General features: G+C 40.0%; 1 non-coding gene across 1 annotated transcript; it reads left to right on the top strand.

The window, feature by feature from the left end:
* Positions 1-6,793: 6,793 nt before the first annotated feature.
* On the top strand, positions 6,794-6,868 carry Trnas-cga (transfer RNA serine (anticodon CGA)). Its single transcript has one exon. It is a non-coding gene; the product is annotated as a tRNA-Ser (tRNA).
* Positions 6,869-26,716: the final 19,848 nt, after the last annotated feature.

Below are 26,716 nucleotides of genomic sequence, written 5' to 3'. Positions count from 1 at the left end.
CTGCCAGAGACAGCAAAGGACTTGGAAGAGCAGCTGAACGGAATGGACAGTGTCATGAAAGGAGGATATAAGTTGAACATCAACGAAACAATGGAATGTAATCGAATTAAATCAGGTGATGCGGCGGGAATTAGGAAATGAGACGCTTAAAGTAGTATATGAGTTTTTCTATTTGGGAAGCATGGTGGAAGTAGAGAGGATATAAAATGTAAAGTGGCAATGGCAAGGAAAGCTTTTCTGAAGAAGAGAAATTTGTTAACATCGAGTATAGATTTAGATGTCAGGAAGTCATTTCTGAAAGTATTTGTATGGAGTGTCGTCATGTATGGAAGTGAAACGTGGACAATAAATAGTTTAGACAAGAAGAGAATAGAAGCTTTCGAAATGTGATGCTACAGAAGAATGCTTAAGATTAGATGTGTAACTCACATAACTAATGAGAAGGTACTGAATAGAATTGGAGAGAAGATAAATTTGTTGCACAACTTGACTAGAAGAAGGGATCGGTTGGTAGGGCATATTCTTAAGCGTCAAGGGATCACCAATTTTGTATCGGAAGGCAGTGTGGGGGGGGGGGGGGGGGGGGGGTAAAAATCTTAGAGTGAGACCAATAGATGAGTACAATAAACAGATTCAGATGGATGTAGGTTGCCGTAGGTACTGGGAGATGAAGCAGCTTGCACAGGATAGAGTAGCATGGAGAGCTGCATCAAACCAGTCTCAGGACTGAAGACCACAACAACATGTCGGCAGTGGTAGAGATTGTAATTAATATATCTGACAGCACTCTGCGCCCTCGGTAAGAAACTCTGTGTTTGGATGGACTAGTAGTTATCAGTTAGCGAGGGGACGGCTTGGACATGGTTCTTTCATGGAGACTCAGTGTTGGTGGGACATGCATTGTAAAATGAGAATGGATGTAGTTGGTAATGGTTGGGTAGTGGATTTATTGACGATTATATAATGTTTGGATCTGGATGTCACATGAATAAGGTAAAATCTGCTAAATACATTTGTGTATTCTGCAACAAAGTCTTTCTTTTGCTAAACCTGTGCTTCTAGTTGTTAGTGGTTATAGTAGTGAGAATCTTTTTATTTAGCTGGATGTAGGTTCTGCTTGATGTAATTGCTGTGGTTGGTGTAGTGAAGATTTTCTGTGACGTAAGTGAATTATGAAAAATTATGGGTAATTTTTAGGATTTCTTCCATTTCAGGGCCACACTTCTATGTTAATTATTTGAAGTCATGTTGTAATTTTAGAGCAGTCAGATTGCGTTGGACTTGTATATTGTGGATAATAAATGAATAGGGGAAAGTCTATAGGTCAGTGTTGAAATGATAAAAATTAGTAACGAGTCAGTAGGTTCAGTTTCACTAAGCAGTTTCAGTAAACACAAAGAAGTTTCACCTACTCAGTTACTTCAGTAGACTCACACAAATAAGTTTTAAGATGTGAGATGAAATTATTTATAGGTATAGCATAGCAGTGAAGTTCTCCAACTATCGTTGCACGCAATTAATGGAAATGGTACGCTCTGAGCCACACAGAAACAACATGTCCCCAGTGTCTGTATATGTGTCAAGTGAAGAATCTGCATGATGAACAAAAGATTAACCACCGTTACAGTTGTGTAAGTAATATCATTGAGTGAAGGAAACCGAAGCTCTTTGCGTTCCTTCAACTAATATTGTTTAAGTTGGTTTGGTCTGAAATGCACCTAATCTGGCGAGAGATACTGAAATGGCTGGATGGTGATGCATGAAAGCTGCTAACACACTTCTATGTCAAAGGAGACAATGGGGAGCTACTGAGTATCCCTTATTTAGTATCTCTTACATAGTGCAAGGGAAAACGTAACTCGAGTAAAAGATTAACTTAACGTGTCAGATTAAAACAATCTGAATCTGAGAAGATAAGTTAACCTAGAACTTTCTATCCTAGAACGAATTTTCAAAAGACTTCATAGAGACATTATCTTTGAGAGGGGAAAGTGGCTGTATCAAATGGGGATTCTTTGGGCTTTGTTATATAACTGATGTTGGCTTCACGTCCGATGGCTAGAGACTGTATAGTGGGGCTTAAATCATCGACTGATGAGCATTACAGCGGAGAAGCAAATAGGTTTCTGTCCTGGTGGAAATTAGAGCAGAATTGCTTTCTGAACTTCATTAGGGTAGCAAGCAAAATTTAAATTATTCTTGCCAGTAGCGCCTTGGCGGAAGATAATTTTAATCCCACAAGAGTTGCCGTTTCAGAGAAAAGAGTGTAAAAATAGTTCTCAAAATGCGAATGGCAGCCTGCTAATAGATAATTATTTTTGTAAGATTTTAATCAAAATCGTTTGCTGTAAAATTGCACATTTTCTTTCATGTAGGTACATGTAAATAACAATGTTCTTTTTTCAGTATGAAGTGATCAAGTAAGCTTCATGTTTTTTGTATCTAGAGACCGTTACATAGGTAAGATACACTCTCAGACAAAAAAAACGCGACGCACCACGCTGAAATTATCCGAATGGGGTGGAAATCAGCACATGTCTTGTACAGAAAAATAAATGATCACAGTTTCAGAAAAAGTGAATGATTTATTTAAGAGAAAGAGGCTCACAAATTGTGGCGCTGATGAGCGGCCGCCAACTAAAATTGTTATCATCTTCATCACAACTTTATTAAGTCAATAACGCATTGGTTCACCTGTGACCCATATGCAGGTAGTTGGCATTGATTGATAGAGATATTGGATATCTTCCTGTGGGACATTGTGCCAAATTTTATCCAACTAGTGCATTAGGTCGTCCATATCTCGAGCTGGCAGGAGGGTCCTGTGCAAAACGCCACAACCATTTCCAATTCGGGAGGGATCTGACGATATTTCTGGATAAGGTAAGTCTTGGAAGCACTAAGACAACCAGACGAATCTCTCGCTGAGCGCGGGCGGGCATTATATTGCTGAAATGTATGGCCATGATTGCTTGCCAAGAAGGGCAGCTAAATGGGGCGTACAATATCGGCTACATACAGCTGCGCCCTAAATGTGTCGCAGGATGATAACCAAAGGGGCCTTGCTGTGAAAAGGAGTGGCACCTCAGATCAACAATCCTGGTTGTCAGGCCATGTGGCAGGCTACAGTTTTGGTGGTTCATAAGGCTATCTGGGGCATGTCCGGACACATCTTAGGCCTGGAATCTTACTGACTTGCGTAGATGAGTCTCACCTCTAACTGAGACTCAATGACCAGCGAAAACGTGTTTGAAGACGCCCCAGACACCGGTGTGATACCATATGGCTAGACAATCAGGAGTGATGGTCTGGGGTGCCATTTCATTTCACAGCAGGACCCCTTTGGTTGTCATCTGCCGCACTTTAACAGCACAGCGGTACGTCGACGATTTTCTACAAGCCTTCAAGGCAAACCTTCCTCCTCTTACATGTCAGCAAGACAGTGCACGCCCGCACACGGAGAGAGTTCGTAATGGCTGTCTTCGTGCTCGGCAGACCCTACCATGGCCAGCAAGGTCGTCAGATCTCCACCGAATTGGGAGCATTTGGAGCATTAGGGACCGAGCCCTATATGCAGATTTCGATTTTGACGTTCTAACGCACCAATTTGATAGAATTTAGCACGACATCTCTGAGGAGAATACCCATCAACTGTGGCAAACAATGGCAAGTCTAATACCTGCAAAATTTTTGATGCTCGTTCTCGTTAGTAAATCAAACAACGTTTCTGAAATTATAATCATTTGCTTGTCGGTACACGTACATTGCTTATACCGATTTCCGTTACACTTGGAAAATTCCATCAGGGTGCTTCGTTAATTTTTATAGGGTGTGTTTGTGGTAACTATGTTTCTAATGGGTGTATTCCTTAAATTTTATTTTTGTTAGATCTCTTGCATGGACATATAAAAATATATGTGGCTGTCTATGTGATAAAAAAGAGCTTACAGCCTTAGCGTATCCTAGACATTTTGTATGTTTCGTGAACCATTATGAGCATTCAAGATGAGTGTGAAACGTGTAACACAACACACGGAGTGAGTGTTGCGGCCTGGGCCTGAACACAGCTCTCGAGCTACGGGCAAGCCAGGCAAGACGACGTGGACGACCTAAGTGCCCCAGCCCTGTGCCAGCATGGACTCGCCAGTCTGAAGTTGGTTGGCGGGCTAGCGAGAAGCCACACATGCTGAGACATGCCTCCCCGAGTGTGGCGGGCTGTGGCAGTCTGACATGACCCTGAATCTAATAACGAACTCAGTTTGGGGAGGAAAGCTGTCCATACGTTTCTTCAGCTATAAAATATCCAGAACTACCCATCAGCGACTGTATTCCAGGAAACACTAGGTTCAGGTATGAAGAGTTCTACATTGCTACCACTGTGTCAACTGCTCCCATACAATTCTGATAGTTTGACTTAATGGGGCAGTCGTGGTGCGATACGATACATGAATCTTTTTCAGACCAGCAGCATCATATACGTGTAGCCCTCCAAACATGGATGTGGACTTCTTGAGAGATTGAAACACGTCAATGAGAATCTTGAAATGAATTCATTGGTTAATTTTCACAGTAAACTGAATTGATGGCTCCAATTCATGCTACGAAAATCACTACCATATCGTCACAGAATCACTATCAACTCAAACTACAGTCTTGACAGACTGTCGGGTAAACCCGTCATCTGGCCGTCAGTGCACCTGAAACTTCTTCCCATTTGAAAAGTGGCAAAATTGTGACTCGTCTTACGACATTACATCTCTCCAGTGCCTTCTGTGCAGCTTTTCTACAGTCTGGTCCACAGCAGACGCGCAGCCTTAAGTGTGGCTATAAGCCTGAGTATTCTGCGATGTACCGGAGTCTAGATGTCCATAGCAGGCAGTTAACTTCGCAGTGTTTCCTCGACAACTGGTTGATACAGTCCTGCATTAACTGACGTCAGCAATTCCTGTCGATCTTGGAAAACTGTGTATTTGTATAGGGTTACTGTGCGGTTCGGCCCCCGGTGGACCACCCAGGGAACGTCTCACACCAAACGAGTGTAACCCCTATGTTTGGGTGGTAAAGTAATGGTGGTGTACGCGTACGTGGAGAACTTGTTTGCGCAGCAATCGCCGACGTAGTGTATCTGAGGCGGAATAAGGGGAACCAGCCCGCATTCGCGAGGCAGATGGAAAACCTCCTAAAAACCATTATAGAGTGGCCGGTTCACCGGACTTCGACGCAAATCCGCCTGGTGGATTCGTGCCGGGGACCAGGCGCTCCTTCCCGCCCGAAAAACAGAGTGCAACTGACAAGGCGTTACACTTGTCTCTGATTTCTATTAGTGAGGATGGTAATACAACCGTTGTCCTTACTCCGAGTTATATGGCTGCGAGTCAAATGTATTCGTCAGTGGGAAAGTGGCACCATTATCACAGCATCTACAGAGCTCCAAAGCTATGTCAGTGGGGTGACTAATATTATAATATCTGTCGCTTCTTGGTTTGAAAGAAAGAAGTATACAGCAGCTAGACACTACAGATGCAGAACACATTTCCCGTGTAGAGCACTTATCCCAGCATTACAGCAGTTGACCATCTGTTTTCTTCGTATTCGTTATGATGCATGTTGTCTCTAATGCCACGAACTCGTGCATAAGACAACATTCGGTTACATTTTAAAATGATATAATCTTGTTTTCCAAATACTATACTTTCTTCGTAGCCAGTTATCGGATTTCGGACACAGAAGCGTGGTTGAATTTCGCTTTGAAACTAAAAGGTGAAATTAATATTACTGTACTTGAAAGGGGAAGTTGAAGCCAAATGACTGTACTTAGTACAGCTATGATTAGATTGTATATAGCTTTGTGAGGAGTTTCTTACAGGTTGAGAAAGTATTTGAACTGAATAGCGCTGCTGAATCGCTCTAAAAGGACAAAGTGTATCTGCCTTTCATGTCATCTGTCTCCTGCTACTTGGTTTTTTCATTTTCACCATTGACCTACTATACTCCAGAAACCCCTTTCTCTAGTATCTACCGCACCTCATGCCATGCCTAAATCACGCGAGTTCCGTTTGCAATATTTAGGTTTCTATAAACAAGAGACGATTTACGTGACATGGTGTAACACAAGGTTGCTCATTGTCACCACTGGTACTTAGTTTGTATGTTAAGGAGGCTATGAGAAGATTAGATGGACGGAAAATCAACAGCCTGCAATTTGGTGACGATATGACAGAGAACACCGAAAGTGAGCAGGAACTGACTCAACATCTTAATGAAGTAAAACGTGTGCTAGCAAAAATTAGAAGCACAGAAATCTTAGGCGTCTCTCACAGGAAACAGCCACCAAAGCAGCTATCGTTCAGAACACAGCGACAGGTCACGTATTATCAGAATTATGTTGAACTGTTTCGCTCGTCAGACGCAAGCATAATTAGGTATTCCTACGAACGTACATTAATTGTCAGTTGGCAACAGAATTCAACTTCAAACACAAGTCGCTTCTCCTACAAGCAAGATATCATGTGTGACACAAAGCAAAGTGTCCAGAATGAGATTTTCACTCTGCAGCGGAGTGTGCGCTGATATTAAACTTCCTGGCAGATTAAAACTGTGTGCCCGACCGAGACTCGAACTCGGGACCTTTGCCTTTCGCGGGCAAGTGCTCTACCAACTGAGCTACCGAAGCACGACTGACGCCCGGTACTCACAGCTTTACTTCTGCCAGTACCTCGTCTCCTACCTTCCAAACTTTACAGAAGCTCTCCTGCGAACCATGCAGAAGCTGTGAGTACCGGGCGTGAGTCGTGCTTCGGTAGCTCAGTTGGTAGAGCACTTGCCCGCGAAAGGCAAAGGTCCCGAGTTCGAGTCTCGGTCGGACACACAGTTTTAATCTTCCAGGAATTTTCATATCAGCGCACACTCCGCTGCAGAGTGAAAATCTCATTCTGGAAACATCCCCCAGGCTGTGGCTAAGCCATGTCTCCGCAATATCCTTTCTTTCAGGAGTGCTAGTTCTGCATGGTTCGCAGGAGAGCTTCTGTAAAGTTTGGAAGGTAGGAGACGAGGTACTGGCAGAAGTAAAGCTGTGAGTACCGGGCGTGAGTCGTGCTTCGGTAGCTCAGTTGGTAGAGCACTTGCCCGCGAAAGGCAAAGATCCCGAGTTCGAGTCTCGGTCGGACACACAGTTTTAATCTGCCAGGAAGTTTCATATCAGCGCACACTCCGCTGCAGAGTGAAAATCTCATTCTGGAAACATCCCCCAGGCTGTGCCTAAGCCATGTCTCCGCAATATCCTTTCTTTCAGGAGTGCTAGTTCTGCATGGTTCGCAGGAGAGCTTCTGTAAAGTTTGGAAGGTAGGAGACGAGGTACTGGCAGAAGTAAAGCTGTGAGTACCGGGCGTGAGTCGTGCTTCGGTAGCTCAGTTGGTAGAGCACTTGCCCGCGAAAGGCAAAGGTCCCGAGTTCGAGTCTCGGTCGGGCACACAGTTTTAATCTGCCAGGAAGTTTCAAAGCGAAGTGTATTCCCAGCGCCCTCGATCCACGAAGTTGATAGACATAGATTCATTTTCCTCCAGCTGTTTTCGTATTGATAGTGCCGTGTTTGGTTAGGATACTTGCCTGCAGTTCTGTGCACTGGTTCATCCGCTTTTTCAGTTAAAGGAACTGAGGAACTGACCTGCGCGCTTTTCCCAGTCGAACGAGTCTGTCTGCTGCACGAGAAATAATCGGTACAAAGAAACTAGTACTGAAGTGTATTCGCTGCAGAATCTAATTGGAATTCCACTATTGTCTGTTTCCTTGTTCTCTTTTTGTAATCTTATTTCGTACAGTGCCGAGGGAGCTTATTTCAGTATCAGGCTTGGTTGAGATTTTGCAGCAGTCGAACGGTGGGGTGGGGACGTTGTTGGATTCTCAAGCGGAAATAATTTATGTAAAGTCAAAATTTAATACTTCATTATTCTGTTTGTGGTCTTCAGTTTCAACACTAGACTAATATGTGATGGACACTGTTTCCATAGTCAAGTTAATTAACCCTGGATGCTCTACGCTCACTAACATGTTATTACCAAGTAATCTTTCACCGTGTATTATTTCGAGTTGCTAACCTAAGTTTGGAAAGAAAGGAATTAATGTAGACTGCCAAAACACTTGCAGATGAGCCCACAGAGCTCGAAACGCAATGTGCATCACTATCGCCGCTGAATGCGGTTGCTCTTTATCTTACTTTCGAGTTCCTCTTCACATCATACTTTATATGTCCATCAGTTTTTAACATCCTCCTATAGCCTCCCGTTGCAGATGTCTACTATTGACCATATCACCTGTACCCTACAATTCGGCTCCGTGTAATTCTTTGATTTCAATAACTGCTTTTTCTAATCCATTATAATATATGATACAATTGCAGCTCTATTTTTAACAGAAGGTATCCTCGTCCAGGCCTATGTACCGATGTTCATTTTCTTTTACCATCATTTGTGACTATGTTTGCTTCGTAACATTCTGTCACTTCGTGAATCACTATTTTTTTCCCTACTTCTCTTGAAACCCATGTTGTGATTTTCCTTTTTAAAATTCTTCATCACTCTCTTATTTGCTTTATCATTAACCTTTGTGTGATGCACACTGAATATTAAATTTGTCTTCCTCCTCCTTAATTTCGGGCAGCTCGATTATTTCGTCTGCGAATGTGGTTCTAGATGCCGTTTCTAGTGAGAATTCGGAGAGAACTTTAATACAAAGGAAAATTTAATCTTTTCCGCGAACGGATCCATTGGAAACCAATTGTTGACTGTTTCATTTTTTGGCTAGTCAGGACAAGAACTTCATTAGTCATTGAAGATTGCTATCTGCTTAAGTTGTTCCCGTAAGAATTTGGTATAGAATGTTGTGTGGCCCGTAGTACCAGATATGAAATACTTTGCCTGAAAATACATGTATGCTTATTAACGCACTGGCTCAACTTGTGACATAACATTACCGAGAACCAACTTGGCATGGATTAGACAGATCCTTAATAGGTTACCTCAGGTACGTGGCACCTGATGTGTAATCACAAAGCTGTCGCAGTTCCCTACATAATAAAGGGTCTACGCTTTATGGGTGACCAAGACGCCAAAGCAAGTCCACTATCAAACGCCTCAAACCACTCTACTTCAGTTATGGAGTTTTTAAAGCTATCACTATCCTGCTGAAAGATGTCGGGGTTTTCTGCGACCCTCAAGATAGAAGATATGCAAGTGATCAGCAATAATATCGATATGGTTTATAGCTCCTACGGTGCTATTTCTTTACTAGCAACGGTTTCATGCATGGAGTTCAATCAACAGTTTCTCAGGATGACGCTCTGACTGAGCTCGACCGTCTACCCTATGCAGTAATAAACGTTGAGGAATGTGACCTAGTGACACGTTTCCTTTGATCCATGGTCCTTTGTCGATTATTCTGTGTCTACACCTAACGTAATCGACGATGTCGTTCGGATCAACACAGGGACACATAGAGATTGTTTGCTGCTGAGAAACCTGCTCAGCGGTGCGCAATGGATGATGTGCTACAAAACATTTGGGATTGCACAAGTGTTGTATTGTGTTGGCAGATCTGCTACTGTTCCTACTTCGTAGACAGCAATAGCCTCCGGCCTTCAAGTTCCATGTTGGGATGTGGACATCCACCACTCATGCTATCGACCCCCTGCAACCAGTGTCCGGAGATACATCAAAAGCAGGCGAGCAGCCAATAAAATTGAATTCATCATTTCCGAGATGCACATTCTCGGGATATGGGCGATAACATTCTGCTCTTTGTTGAAGCAATTTATGTCAAGGAATTTGCCCGGTTTCGTTCCGTATCTTCGCTAGAAGAATTCCCAAGTACATAATGAAAAGTATGCAGATGGCCACATATTAAGCTGACCCAGTAGCATAAAATGAGAAAGAAAGTTCTGTGGTCTCAGTAGGGGAGCAGTAACAATGAATAAGTCGGTCAGTACAGCTTGGAATTTAGGGGACTTCACCCACAGATCCACTCCATCAGAAACATTTCAATTCTTCTAAAGCTGCTCGAGTCAACGGCTGGTGACGCAACTGTGAACAGACAACGTGATAGAACAGCAACGGCTGAACAGAGGCAGGTCACATGAATCGTAAACATGGATCGTACTGCACTGCTGAGAATGGCTAACAAAAATTGAACGAAAAATTGGCGTTCCGATATGCTACAAGCAGACCAACTATGACTGAGGGTAGCGAGTTGAAGCGAATGGGTTACAATGGCCGGGCAGCTTATAACACTACCGTCTGCTACCGCTGTACCATAACCTTAAAGCAGGTTGTGAAATAAAACAATATTATTAAAGCAATTATGGTATAACGCAACAGAGCAGTGTTACCCTCTGGGAGGAATTTTGTTGTGTTGATCATGTTGTACCTAACGGAAGTGGCTTATCTGAAATGAAAGTCAGAATAACGGAAATATTTGAACAGTAATAAACAAAATTTTGCCTATCTGTTCTGTTTAACAGGTAAAGAAAACGGTCGCCAGCCTAACTAGGCAAGAGAATGATTAACATTCTCGTTCAAGAAAATAGTTATTAGTAACTTTAATGGATAAACACAACCTATACTTTGTCACACGCGAGTGTGTTTTAAGATTGAAGCTAACAACTGGAGCAGCACAAACTATTTGCAAATTTATAACAGATACCGAAACACACTATTACTTTAAGGGCTTACACAAACTGGATGGTCTTTATAACATTATTATTACTATTAACTGCAGAATCATTAATTGGATATAGGTTAAGTCTCTCTCAGTTAAATACGTTAATATTTAAAGTGAAAGTTAATTTGAATCCACTTAAAGGTTGCTCCTCACTATCATTTGACTAAAGAAATTAAGGATTTCTTAATTAGTGGTCTTTCCGTTACTTGTTACCGAGCATTAACCCAATAGACAAACTGTGGATCGTATTATATTATTAATAAGCACTTCTAATACACAGGGGAGACAAACACTTAGCAAACTTGAGTATATAACGTTCCACACTGCAGTTTTCCATCTTTACTACATTGAAACACAAAATTAACATATATGTAAGATACTGACTCACCTTCTGCGATTTACAACAGGCGGTAATGTGAACATTTACTAAGGAAAACTTTATAAGGCTCAGTCTTCAGAACTTTTAATTTGAAGTTGGCAACAACACATTAATAAGCAGCTTTATTAGGAAAATTACTTTCATTAACTTTCTTTTTTTATTATGTTCATGAGGCATTAATTAGCAAAAACACTGGTCTTTAATGTTCTTTCAGTAGGGACACTCGGAAATCACTTTAGTTCAAACGGAGAGGAACCTGAGAGGTGTTATGATAAGGAGAAAAATCAAGGTAGGTACATAAACTCAGTTATAAATTACATTATATTTGAACACACTAACACATTCATTTAGCTGATCCTTCACTGTACATTGCTATAGTGCTCCATTACAGTGATTGCGCAATGTGGTGGCGATTGCATGTTGGTAGGTGGAATTACAGGTAGAATTTTGGACTCTGTCATTTCTTGGTGGCGATGATAGGTACAAATTCCAGAGTAGTTCCAGCTATTTATCCATCCATCCGAGGCATTGGAAAGTGGCAGAAAAAACCCTCTCTCGAAACCAGCACAATATGCAACATTTACATGGCAGTGCAAAATTTGGTAGCTCGTCCACGACTGGTGGCTCGTCCCCGACTGGTGCCTCATCCCCGACTGGTTCTTGTCCACAACTGGTTCTTGTTTCACCTTTTCTACCTAGGTCAACCACAATTTGCGTGCGCTACACAGTTCCGTCACCAAGGGGAACCACAACACCTTTTACATACAAACTAACTAAGAACCCTAAGTGAGGATCAGCAGTTTACATAACAATAATCAAATCCATTAAATAAAACAAAACATTTGCACATACTGACATTTCTACCAAAAATTATTCACACTAAATTACAATTATATACAGTAAGTTTTGTTCCCTCCAAATGGGACAAAGAATTTAAATGACAGATACACTACATTGCATAGAATCATATCATGATATCGAAGTTCTTACAAAGAAATGAGTATACAATTTTATGTTATCGATTCAAAGAAACACATTTACAGAAGCTCAGTGATGTAATATTTAATGAAACAAAAGCAAAAAAAATATTGGAGTGTTGGAGTTATGGTGTTACACATGCCCCACGATTTGTTGAAGTTTCCCGTCAGGGATACTTGGAGGAAACATCCATAACACCTAAGTGCTGTTGGTTGCAAAATAAATAAATAAATAAATAAATAAATATTCCATCCAACTTCAGTTGGGAGAAAAAAATACATATTACAAACATACAGTATATACACTAAGAAAATTCATTCACTCCTTCCAAAAACATTTTCAAAATAAAGCATTTACAGTAATTTTCATCCTCAGGCTGGTTTAAGTAAACTAATATTGCATCGTTACACAAGATATCTTTAAACATGTTCATTTCATACACATACACATACAGTTCAAATAAAAGATAAACAGTACACAAAATAATTGCATAAAAGTATAATAGACATAGCCTTCGAATAAAAAAAAAATTATTTACATATAGAATAGCACAGAACATTTCAAAATAACAAAGCAGAAATTTGTCTTTCAATATTTTTAAGAAAAGTACATATTCATAGACACACAAGCATGTTAATAGTCATAGTACATTTTTCAAGGTTCAGTAATTAATGAAATGTTAAAAGAAATTCAGTTTGCATCCGCATATGTACAAATATTTACACAAACAGCTATGAGAACCTTTTCCAACTGACTATAAATACCAAAGTAACTTTGCACAGTTTTTTTTTCAAAATAATTATCTTTAAAGCTCCTCTTCATTAATAGCAGTCCAAAATATTTGTTGCATATATACACATTAACATACTCAGAACCTAACTTTAATTATCACTGCTGTGTTTTAAAACAAGACAGTCCAATTTTTTAAGTTATTCCAAAAAACCTACTCTCAAAAACACCTACATCCATTTGAATAAGAGTACATATATATTTTATAATAACTTTTCACTGACTTTAGTAAGAATAGTCAGTTCATAACACATTGATAAAAAAACCTAACTTACTTCACTGCTTGCCTCAGCACTAGGAGTCTATGTTACTCATACTGCCCATTGTTGGTTTGGCAGTCTTTGTATGTCAACATTTATACACAAAAACACAATTTAGATTAAGAACACTAAAAACATATTTTTAAATTACCACACTGCGGCATTCTCTAGGTTTGGCAGTTCGTGACCACTTATCAACTTCTTGCCCCACAATGGCAAGTCCTTTGGCTACTGCTCACATAGCATATTTGGTTGTTCTCAACTTCAGGACCACAACATTTTCATTCTTTTGTCTTGTTTTGCTGCCCAACAACATAATTTTGAGCAGTTTATTTTCATCATCTTTAAGTTTTTCATCATTATGTCACATCATTGTTACCAGTTGCATTAATGGTATGAGACACAAAACCTGTAACTTTGAAACAGCAATTAGACACTGCTAACATTAAATTTTTCTTTACACCATGACAATATTAGGTAACATACACATAATTCATTAAGAAAATTTTAAATGAGATTTTTGGTATAATGACAATGTTCAGGAGTTATTTGAGAGTCCCAGATTTGTGGTTTTTCTCCCCACTTTCTTACTCAGTAACATTCCTTTTAAAGTAAATATTTAGTTTAATTATTTTTCCAGATATTTAGTTCATCAGATATGTCAAGATCAGAACAATAATTTTACATCCTAAGGCAAGTGATTTTTGCTCACATTTGATGGCACTAGACACATACTTCTCACATCTATTTCACATACATTAGTCAGGTTTATCTCCTCAGTTTTAAACACACATACAGTTTTTCAACACCATATTTGTCCCTATTTTCAAAAAACATTTACATTGCATTTACCTTGTTTTCGGTATTCTTACCTTTTCTCTTTTCAATTACTTTTCCATTACATTTTTCCTTTACAATACCCACTGTACTTTCATTATTCTTGGTCATTTTCTAGTGTGTCCAATTTAATTATTCATTTATTTGTCCACACACAAAACACAGTATCTTACATTATTTCTACACTTGTCAGTTTACTCTGACAGAGAAGAAGGAAAGTAGATAGTAAATGTTCTGAATGATGAAGAGGGAGGTTGGCAGCACGAAAAGAAACGGAACTAGTGCTGGCAACGACTCGGGTCCCTGGTGCGCGTTAGGCACCTGACAATGCAAAAAGTGCATTGTCCCCTGAGGGTTTAACGACCCACATCTGAGAACATATACCTTTAAATACACAACATACTGCAAACATTTGCCCTTTCTGATTTTTAAGTATATTTGGAATTAATTATTATCTTCTTGAGTTCTTTGCACTTGCATAAAGTTGCCATAAGCATCATTATTCATAAATTTTTATGTTTCTCACATTACATGCCCCTATCTTCATAATTAGACTGGCAACAATAAAAATTGATTTAAATTAAACAGTTCCTAAGCAAAGTCAAACAGTAAAATAAACAACAGCCTGCCCCAGGTCTCAAGATCAACAAAACAATAATCCACTTTCAGGTAACACTCAGATACAATAAAAATTAAGTCATGCATTATATTAACAGTATATATACATTCAGAAACCTGCCCCCAGTCTCTTTATTAACAAGGCAGTCTTTTATGGTTCATAAAACCGTTACTAAGTCTGGTGGCTTTTTAGGCCTTTTATTTTCTGTATCATTCACTATACTATTCAGATCTTGCAAACGCTTTGTTTCATCAGGTGGCTTTTTAGGTTTTGGAATTTCAAAGTCTTTAGCAAGGCACAGTATTTCCTGTTTTGCTATTATTTTACCAGGTGGTTCTGTTTGTTCCTGTACTTCACACTTATTCAAAACATTAGTTAAAGCTTGCCCTGATATAGTGTTACCAGGAAGTTCTTTCTGTTCCTGTAATTCACACTCTTTCAAAACATTTGTTAAGGCTTGCCCCAGTATAGTATCATCTGGAGGTTCCTGCAAATTATGCCCTGATGTTACATTACTAAATAATTCCTTCGGTTTTGGCTCAATTCTACATTCTGTATCTTGCTTTGGACAAATGTCACTAATTTTCTCATACCCATTTTCAGTAAAAGTATATTCACTTTCGTTTACACCTGAAAATTCATCTTCACTGGAATCATCACTACTCTCTTCCTCACCATCAGATTCACTTAAGTACTCGACTTTTGAACAATAAGGTAAGTTAGCAAATTCTTTCTTATCTGTATTGATAGACCCTTCGTCGTCTGAACTATCACTGATTTCATTTTCGTTATCAGATTCGAGCAGGAAAGCAACTTTTAAACAGTGAGGCAGATTAGCACTAGATGTTACAGTCATTTCGTTTTTCGACTCATTTTCTACACGCTTCACACCGTTTGGAGACTCAGGCACTTCTGTTGTATCACTTTGAACGATTTCAGCCTTAACTTCACACTTAGTATAATCGTCATATACTTCGATAACCTTCATTTCATTTTCCCCTTTTTTATCATTCTCAGGTAATCGTGCGAAATTCCTACTAGGTCCTTCTGCATTAAAGTCATTAAACACTTTTCCATTACAATAATTTCATCTGCACTGCTTATAATGTGTTGTTTACTAACGTTCTCCTTTATATCACTTTCACCTATTGTTAATTGTGCACACGTCTTTTGCGTGGCATATTCTACCTCCCTTTCCTCTTTATTCATCATAATGTCTCCCACATGTACGTTTTTTACCTCATACACACCATTAACAGTACAAATATTCTCCTTTTCACTCGCCTTTTCTGGCTCCCTTTCATTCTTTAATGGTGCCTTTTCGCACGATTTCGATATCGAGTTATCTTTATCACATGACATATTAACTTCATTTTCAGTTTTACATTCGTCTGTAACTGAAACCGGCCAACGGAAGTGTCCGATCCCGCCTCTTCTATTTCCCTCTTCAGCAGCCATCTTGTTCTGACGTCTGCCATTTATGTGTGCTGTCAAGTGCAATGTACGGTGCTCCAGCAAGCGCTGGCCCGAGCACGAACGGTCACGTGACTTCGCACTGGGAACGCCACTATACATCACTCCGCGCCCGTCTTCCATAGTCGCGTCCTTAACCTTCCTGCCCTGAAATTATGATTTCACATCTTTTCTTTGGGCCCAAAACCGGTTTCAGCGTGAATCCGGCACTTAACACACGATGTTTTCAGTTTTCCACTTCGTCTCTATTTTGAAAATTCCGCGCCATGTATCCTCAACCGCGCGTACTGAAATTTCCCCTGCCTCTCGCACGACCTCTTTGAATCGTGTTTACACGATATCTGTTGTTTTCAGGTCGTTCGTTTGGTCAATGGTTTCCCGCGAATAATTGTTATTATTATGAGGACGAGATTCGCGATTTCTTAGCCAGTGATCTTCATCCTCTACCCTTTCCAAGAACGCAGAAAAACTTTTGTGGGTACTTCCAACATATCGTTTAGAATCCTCAGGCAGTTTCTGCCAAAGAACCCAAACGATCTCGGCTTCAGTCCTCCTAGCCTTCAGATGTATAAACTTCCTGTACCATGATTCGCAAAACTCTTTCATGGTTTGCCTACCTCTGACATCATACAGCCTGGCCATTAGAAACTCACGCCACAACTGGTCTTGTTTTTGTTCCGACCAGTATTCGTCAATAAATTTTTGCTTAAAGTTTTCAAAAGACATCTGGTCAGTATCCAGATTCAGTCCCCACCTTTTTGCTTCTCCCGTTAAGGCACTGATTACCACACAAATTTTTTCCTGGTCAGATAAATATTCAGGAAAATTTCTTTCGCAATTCTTTACAAAATCAAGAGGGTGCCATCCGTTATGCCTCTTTGCAGGTTCCAATTTTTCCTCGCACTCTAAGATTTTACTGAAAGGCATTTTTTTAGTGAAATGTGTAGGTCCTGATTGTATTTTTCTTTCCAAGTCATACATTTTGCCTTGGATTTGTGAAGTGTTATGTTCACATTTCTTTTCGCAAGTAACAATCTGTTTGGTAAATTCTCTACTGGTTTCTGTTACAGATTGTTTAATCTGTGCAAATTCCGCATTACGTTCTGTTTGTATTTCGGATTTGATACCGAATACTTTTTCATCAACTTTAGTACAGACTAAGGGTTCTATTTGATCTTGAATTTTAATGACTTCAGTGTGAAATCTTTCGTTAATGTCATCAATTTGTCCTTGTACATTGGCAATATTGCCATTGATGACAGTAATTTCGCTTTTAATACTTTTGATTTCATTACTAATTGTTCCTACTCTTGAGTTGACTTCTTCAACTTGTTTACTAAGTCTGGTACCCTGCATTTCAATTTGTTTACTTTGTGCTGCAATTTGTGCCTTAATATTGTCATTTTCTGCTGCATTTTGTTGTCCCTGTGCTTCAATTTGTGCAGACAACATTTTTAACAATTCTATCATATCTGGATTCTTTTCACTTTTAGGTTCTGCTACATTTTTATGTTCGAGTCCTACTTCCCTCTCGGTTTTTGGTGATTCAAACATATCCCGCGATTCATTGACATAGCCACTATCTTCGACAACATCGCCCATATTGTCTTGCTTAGTACGAGCGACATACATAGCTTCGATCTGTTTATTGACGTCTGCGTGATAACGGACGTAATTTAACTCGCGCGTAATGTCATCTGTTGGTGTGCTGCCTAAACTGCTCTCGATTGCATCCTGTTCTCGCGTGTCTAGATTTATTTCTAGTTTCCTGTCCATTTTAGCTATTACTAAGAATTGATACCTTTTATTTTCAATTTAAACTGAACGTTCACTATCCGTTCTGTCTAATAATGTACAGGTTCGTGCCGCCGGACGTTTCATGTTCATTCTATGTTTGTAAAATGCTAACTACTTATAATTTTTTCCATCTGTAGGTGCAAACTGAACAATGTCCTGTCACGGTCGCCACCCATAACACTACCGTCTGCTACCGCTGTACCATAACCTTAAAGCAGATTGTGAAATAAAACAATATTATTAAAGCAATTATGGTATAACGCAACAGAGCAGTGTTACCCTCTGGGAAAAATTTTGTTGTGTTGACCATGTTGTACCTAACGGAAGTGGCTTATCGGAAATGAAAGTCAGAATTACGGAAATATTTGAACAGTAATAAACAAAATTTTGTCTATCTGTTCTGTTTAACAGGTAAAGAAAACGGTCACCAGCCTAACTAGGCAAGAGAATGATTAACATTCTCGTTCAAGAAAATAGTTATTAGTAACTTTAATGGATAAACACAACTTATACTTTGTCACACGCGAGTGCAGTGAACTCTTGACACATACGTATTTTTTAATATTGAAGCTAACAACTGGAGCAGCACAAACTATTTGCAAATTTATAACAGATACCGAAACACACTATTACTTTAAGGGCTTACACAAACTGGATGGTCTTTATAACATTATTATTACTATTAACTGCAGAATCATTAATTGGATATAGGTTAAGTCTCTCTCAGTTAAATACGTTTCTATTTAAAATGAAAGTTAATTTGAATCCACTTAAAGGTTTCTCCTCACTATCATTTGACTAAAGAAATTAAGGATTTCTTAATTAGTGGTCTTTCCGTTACTTGTTACCGAGCATTAACCCAATAGACAAACTGTGGATCGTATTATATTATTAATAAGCACTTCTAATACACAGGAGAGACAAACACTTAGCAAACTTGAGTATATAACGTTCCACACTGCAGTTTTCCACTTTTACTACATTGAGACACAAAATTAACATATATGTAAGATACTGACTCACCTTCTGCGATTTACAACAGGCGGTAATGTGAACATTTACTAAGGAAAACTTTATAAGCCTCAGTCTTCATAACTTTTAATTTGAAGTTGGCAACAACACATTAATAAGCAGCTATATTAGGAAAATTACTTTCATTAACTTTCTTTTTTTATTATGTTCAAGAGGCATTAATTACCAAAAACACTGGTCTTTAATGTTCTTTCAGTAGGGACACTCGGAAATCACTTTAGTTCAAACGGAGAGGAACCTGAGAGGTGTTATGATAAGGAGAAAAGGAGAAAAATCAAGGTAGTTACATAAACTCAGTTTGTATGTTTGCTACTGTCAGCTCTGCTTACATCATTCGTTTCTCCAGTTCCAGAATTTTTGCTTCCTTCCTTATATTTTTTCATCCTCCCGTCTTTTTATTCCTCTGATCTAGCGAGCCTTCCAGCATTACTATTTCCTGTAAACTGAACGAGGAGAGAAAAGAATGCATGTTATTTTCGTAACATCGAGAACAATTTGCTTTGAAATCAAACGAATTTTTCGGCTCCATACCACACAATCCCTTAAATTACTCATTTCCATGCTACACAATCCTGACAATTCTGAACACTTTTGTAAATTACCAAGGGTATTATTTGAGCTATCGCCTATGATGAAAGTGTCTGCTTGAAAATAACTAAAATAACTTTAGTACTTTCATAATATATAAACCATACAACTATATATAGAGTGAAAGCGCTATCAAAAAATATTATGAACCTACTGGGAAAGACATAATGAACCTTCTGGGAAAGATCCCCCCCCCCCCAACAACCATGGACCTTGTCGCTGGTGACGAGGCTTGCGTGCCTCAGCAATACAGATATGCGTACCGTAGTTGCAACCACAACGGAGGGGTATCTGTTGAGAGGCCAGACAAACGTGTGGTTCCTGAAGAGGGGCAGCAGCCTATTTAGTAGTCGCAGGGACAACAGTCTGGCTTTTTAACACTAACCAAAACGGCCTTGCTGTGCTGGTACTGCGAACGGCAGAAAGCAAGGGGAAACTACAGCCGTAATTTTTCACGAGGGCATGCAGCTTTATTGTATGGTTAAATGATGACGGCTTCCTCTCGGGTAAAATATTCCGGAGGTAAAATAGTCCTCCATTCGGATCTCCGGGCGGGGACTACTCAGGAGGACGTTGTCATCACAAAAAGCGGAGCTTGAAATGTCAGATCCCTTAATCTGACAGGTAGGATAGAAAATTTAAAAAGGGAAATGGATAGGTTAAAGTTAGATATAGTGGGACTTTGTGAAGTTCGGTGCCAGGAGGAACAAGACTTTTGGTCAGGGGAATACAGGGTTATAACTACAGAATCAAATAGGGGTAGTCCGCTGCTCGTGTCGTGCGATAACATTCTCGCTCCCCGCGCCCTGGTTCCCGGGTCCGATTCCCGGCGGGGTCAGAGATTTTCTCTGCCTCGTGATGACTTTGTGTTGTGTGATGTTCTTAGGTTAGTTAGGTTTAAGCAGTTCTAAGTTCTACGTGACTGATGACCATAGATGTTAAGCCCCATAGTGCTCAGAGCCATTTTTGAAATAATGGTAAGGCGGGAGTAGGTTTAATAATGAATAGGAAAATACGAATACGGGTAAGCTACTACAAACAGCATAGTGAACGCATTATTGTGGCCAAGATAGATACGAAGCCAACGCCTACCACAGTAGTACTAATTTATATGCCAACTAGCTCTGCAGATGACGAAGAGATTGATGAAATGTATTGTGGGATAAAAGAAATTATTCAGATAGTGAAGGGAGATGAAAATTTAATAGTCATGGGAGACTGGAACTCGACAGTAGGAAAAGGAAGACAAGGAAACGTAGTAGGTGAATATGGAATGGGAGTAAGGAATGAAAGAAGAAGCCGCCTGGTAGAATTTTGTACAGAGCATAACATAATCACTTGGTTCAAGAATCATACAAGAAGGTTCTTTACATGGAAGAAGCCTGGAGATACTGACTGGTTTCAGATACATTGTATAATGGTAAGGCAGAGATTAAGGAACCAGGTTTTAAATTGTAAGGGTTTTGCAGGGGCAGACAATCTATTGGTTACGAACTGTAGATTAAAACTGAAGAAACCGCAAAAAGGTGGGAATTTGAGGAGATGGGACCTGGATAAACTGAAATATCCAGACGTTGTACAGAGCTTTAGAGAGAGCATTAGGGAACGATTGACAAGAATGTTGGAAAGAAATACAGTAGCATTGAGAGACGAAATAGTGAAGGTAGCAGAGAATCAAGTACGTAAAAAGACTAGGGCTAATAGATATCCTTGGGTAACAGAAGAGATATTAAATTAAATTGATCAAAGGAGAAATTATAAAAAATGCAGTAAATGAAGCAGGAAAAAAGTAATACATACGTCTCAAAAATGAGATCGAGAGGAAGTGCAAGATTGCTAAGCAAAGATGACTAGAGGACAAATGAAAGGATGTAGAGGTTTATCTCACTAGGGGTGAGATAGATACTGCCTACAGGATATAAAAAGAGACCTTTGGAGAAAAGAGAACCACTTGCATGAATACCAAGAGCTCAGATGGAAACCCAGTTCTAAGCAAAGAAGGGAAATCAGAAAAGTGGAATGAGTATATAGAGGATCTATACAAGGGCGATGTGCTTAAGGACAATATTATTGAAATAGAAGAGAATGTAGATGAAATGGGAGATATGATACAGCGTGAAGAGTTTGACAGAGCACTGAAAGACCTAAGTCGAAACAAGGCCACGGGAGTAGACAACATTCCATTAGAACTACTGAAAGCCTTGGGAGAGCCATCTGGTGAGCAAGATGTGTGGGACAGGCGAAATACCCTCAGACTTCAAGAAGAATATGATAATTCCAATCCCAAAGAATGCAGGTGTTGACAGAAGGGAAAATTACGGAACTATCAGTTCAATAGGATACGGCTGCAAAATACTAACACGAGTCATTTACAGACGATTGGATAAACTGGTAGAAGCTTACCTTGGGGAAGATCAGTTTGGATACCATAGGAATATAGGAACACGTGAGGCGGTACGGAAAGGCAAACCTACGTTTATAGTATTTGGAGACTTAGAGAAAGCTGTTGACAATGTTGACTGGAGTACTCTCTTTCACATTCTGAAGGTGGCAGGGGTAAAGTACAGGGAGCGAAAGGCTATTTACAACTTTTACAGAAACCATAAGGGAGATTTAAGAGTTGAGGGGCATGAAAGGGAAGCAGTTGTAGGGAAGAGAGTGAGACAGGGCTGAATCCTATCCCAGATGTTATTCAATCTGTATATTGAGCAAGCACTAAAGGAAAAAAGAAAAATTTGGAGTAAGAATTAAAATTCATGGAGAAGAATTCAAATCTTTGAGGTTCACCGATGACATTGTAATTCTGTCAGAGACAGCAAAGGACTTAGAAGAGAAGCTGAACTCAATGGGCAGTGTCTTGAAAGGAGGATATAAGGTGAAAATCAACAGAAGCAAAACGAAAATAATGGAATGTAATCGATCAATTCGGGTGATGCTGCGGAAATTAGGAAATGAGACGCTTAAAGTAGCATATGAGTTTTGCTATTTGGGAAGCAAAATAACTGATGATGGTCGAAGTAGAGAGGATATAAAATGTAGACTGACAATGGCAAGGAAATCGTTTCTGAAGAAGAGAAATTTGTTAACATCATGTATAGATTTAAGTGTCAGGAAGTCGTTTCTTAAAGTATTTGTATGGAGTGTAACCTTGTATTGAAGTGAAACGTGGACGATAAATAGTTTAGACAAGAAGAGAATAGATTCTTTGGAAATGAGGTGCTACAGAAGAATGCTGAAGATTAGATTGATAGCTCACATGACTAATGAGGAGGTATTGAATAGAATTGGAGAGAAGAGAAATTTGTGGCACAACTTGACTAGAAGAAGGGATCGGTTGGTTGGGCATATTCTTAAGCATCAACGGATCACCAATTTTGATTGGAGAGCAATGTGGAGGGTAAAAATCTTAGAGTGAGAGCAATAGATGAGTACACTAAACAATCAGATGGATGTAGGTTGCAGTATGTACTGGGAGATGAAGAAGTTTCCCACTGCTGCAAATACTAACACGAATTCTCTACAAACGAATGGAAAGACTGGTAGAAGCCGACCTCGGGGGTGATTAGATTGGATTCCGTAGAAATGTTGGAACACATGAGGGAATACTGCCCCTACGACTTATGCTAGAACATAGATTACGGAAATGCAAACCTACGTTTGTAGCATTAGTAGACTTAGAGAAAGCTTTCAACGACGATGACTGGAATACTTTGTTTCAAATTCTGATGGTGGCAGGGGTAAAATACAGGAAGCGAAAAGCTATTTACAATTTGTACGTAAACCAGATGTCAGTTACAAGAGTCGAGGGACATGAAAGGGAAGCAGTGGATGGGAAGGGCAGTGAGACCGTGTTGTAGCCTCCCCCCGATGTTTTCAATCTGTATATTGAGCAAGCAGTAAAGGAAACAAAGGAGAAATATGGAGTAGGAATTAAAATCCATGGGGAAGAAATAAAAACTTTGAGTTTCACCGATGACATTGTAATTCTGTCAGAGACAGCAAAGGACTTGGAAGAGCAGCTGAACGGAATGGACATGGTCTTGAAAGGAGGATATAAGATGAACATCAACAAAAGGAAAATGAGAATAATGGAATGTAGTGGAATTTAATCGGCAGATGCTGCAGGAATTAGATTAGGAAATGAGACGCTTAAAGTAGTAAATGAGTACTGTTATTTTGGGGAGCAAAATAACTGATGATGGTCGAAGTAGAGAGGATACAAAATTCAGACTGGCAATGGCAAGGAAAGCGTTTCTGAAGAAGAGAAATTTGTTAACATCATGTATAGATTTAAGTGTCAGGAAGTCGTTTCTGAAAGTATTTGTATGGAGTGTAGCCATGTATGGGAGTGAATTAATGCAATAAATAGTTTACACAAGAAGAGAATAGAAGATTTGGAAATGAGGTGCTGCAGAAGAATGCTGAAGATTAGATTGATAGCTCACATGACTAAGGAGGAGGTATTGAATAGAACTTGAGTGAATAGAAATTTGTGGCACAACTTGACTAGAAGAAGGGCTCGGTTGGCAGGGCATATTCTGAGGCATCAAGGGATCACCAGTTAGTATTGGAGGGCAGCGTGGAGCGTAAAAATCGCAGAGTGAGTAAAAGAGTTAATGCACTAAAGAGATTCAGAAGGATGTAGGTTGGAGTAGGTACTGGGAGATGAAGAACCATGCACAGGATAGAGTAGCATGGAGAGCTGCATCAAACTAGTCTGTGGGCTGAAGACCACAACAACAAAAACTTGGAAAGATATGTTACGTGCGATAGACGATGAAGTAGTTATACAACGCAGAAGCTCTAACTGTAAAAAGATATATTAGGAAATCTCTCTCCACTACAAGTAGACCATCTATTTATTTTCTTTAGTCGCTTTAGGGGAAAGCATTACAAACCTCCTAATCTCCAGATTCTAGATGGCAGGAGGAGCATTTGCTCGCCCCCCCCCCGACCTCCCCACCCCTCCTCCCGCTTCCACATGCTAGTCCAGTGAATACCACTGCAAAATTTCCCTCAGCTCTCATAATGGAAAGGAGTCACGTTAAGGTGTAGTGTAGCACCTACGAGGGTTGGAAGTTTAATTGTGGCAACTATTGATTTACACCTCGTACTAAATAGATACATGTTTCGAAGTTTTACTGACCATCTGAGCAGTCACCAGCATTGTGTACAGCCCGTTGCCAGCGATTTGGAATTCGTAGGATCTTCTTTGCAGTGCCAGTTGTTTTGACACTTCGAGCGGTGCGATCTATTGCTCGACGAATTTGTAGCTGTCCTAATGCGAATGCCGTGAAATGTTTTCTTCATTTTATAAATCGAGTTGAACTCACAAGGGCTTAATTCAGGGGAGTGCAGCAGGTGGTACAGCACTTAGCAGTCCCATCAATGAAACAAATCAGTAACAGCTTGCACTGTATGTGATTGAGAATTGTCCTGCAAAAATGATGGTCAGGTCCTGCCTAAAGTGTCATCACTTCTGTCTGTATGCTGTTCATTTCTAGAACACAGCCTACGACTAGCTTACATCGATGTGAATGCCGGAATTAAAGTGGGAAAACTGATTGGAAAACACACTGACGTCCAGGCTGGTCTTTCAAGGTGCAAAATTTCCCATCCTATCGTCATTGGAGGGGTAATTTGCAGTGACCACCAATGAATGATCGGCGTCAGTGAACTTCGCACTCCCTGTCTTGGTTGTCGGGTGCAAATTATGTTGCCGTAGTATAGAAAACTTTTTGGAGGGCCACTGGTATAGCATTCTCATAGCTATTATATGCCGTGCCCAGTCACGTAGTGTTCTTGCAATTTCAAATACATTAATACCATTGCTCAGTTACGTTACCAGGGCCAGCTCTAAACTTAATTTCATGTAAATTGCAGTACATCTAAAGAAAAACGCTTTACGCATGCTGCACATTACATTTTTTTAAAACATTAATTTTTGCATCCATACGTGTTTCACCTTAGTTCCAAGTCATCTTGTGGCAGTGTCATATCAGCGTATAATTCATTAATTGAAACTTCCCGGCTGATTAAAACTGTGTGCCCGACCGAGATTCGAACTCGGGACCTTTGCCTTTCGCGGGCAAGTGCTCTACCATCTGAGCTACCGAAGCACGGTCCTCATAGCCTTACTTCTGCCAGTATCTCGTCTCCAACCTTCCAAACTTTACAGAAGCTGTCCTGCGAACCATGCAGAACTAGCACTCCTGAAAGAAAGGATATTGCGGAGACATGGCTTAGCCCCAGCCTGGGTGATGTTTCCAGAATGAGATCAAGCGTGTTACGTCGTTAGTTTAGTTAGATTGACGATCCCATGCCTGGTGCTATGTCGGCTCGCCAGTTGTTTTCTTTCGAATACATGCCAGTGTCCCCCCTCCCCCCATTTAAAAAGTTGTTGAAAGTTTGGAGTTTTCTATGTGGTTACTGTTTTCGTCAAGTAGCACTCTAATCGCCATTCTGTGTCTTACAGTTACAGTGCTATATTTCGAAAACAGTGACCACAAGGAAAAAAAACAAACTTTCGTAACTGAATTGTTGGCACGCTAATTGTTTTGTTTCGAGTATATTCCAGTGTCCCCCACTTAGAAGACGTAAAATAGTAGCATTATGCTGTAATGCTGCGGAAATCCGAAATTCAGTTCCTTCAAAATTTACCATTCTTGATAGAAAACTTTTGCGTTTCACATGGTATCGTCCAACTTAATGAACATGAAGTTCAATTCCTTTATGAGGCTAACTTATCCGAATGCAATATATGGCCATATGTAGTGAATAATCAGTTTCTGTTGCTTAAGCGATTCGCCTATAATCAGTGCGAAAATCTTGTAGAGCATCTGATTTACATTTCAGACTGATAAATTTGAAGACAACATAAACTAAACTCCGTCCGAAAAGGCCTTGGAAGGCCCAACGTTACCGCCCGGCCGCCGTGTCATCCTCAGCCCACAGGCATCACTGGATGTGGATATGAAGGGGCACGTGGTCAGCACACCGCTCTCCCAGCCGTATGTCAGTTTACGAGACCGGAGCCGCTACTTCTCAGTCAAGCAGCTCCTCAGTTTGTCTCACAAGGGCTGAGTGCACCCAGCTTGCCAACAACGCTAGGAAGACCGGATGGTCATCCATCCAAGTGCTAGCACGAAAATCAGAGTCAGGGTTTTGCAAAATGGTAAGCAAGACAGAGTGTCTCAGATTGTATGCATTTCATGCTTGTAAATGCGATGATAAATTATTTCACTGGGAAAAATT

The sequence above is a fragment of the Schistocerca gregaria genome, chromosome 6 (genome assembly GCF_023897955.1).
Source record: "Schistocerca gregaria isolate iqSchGreg1 chromosome 6, iqSchGreg1.2, whole genome shotgun sequence".
Lineage (NCBI taxonomy): Eukaryota > Metazoa > Arthropoda > Insecta > Orthoptera > Acrididae > Schistocerca > Schistocerca gregaria.
Note: the sequence above shows the minus strand (reverse complement) of the source record. Positions and strands in the feature narration are given on the sequence as shown.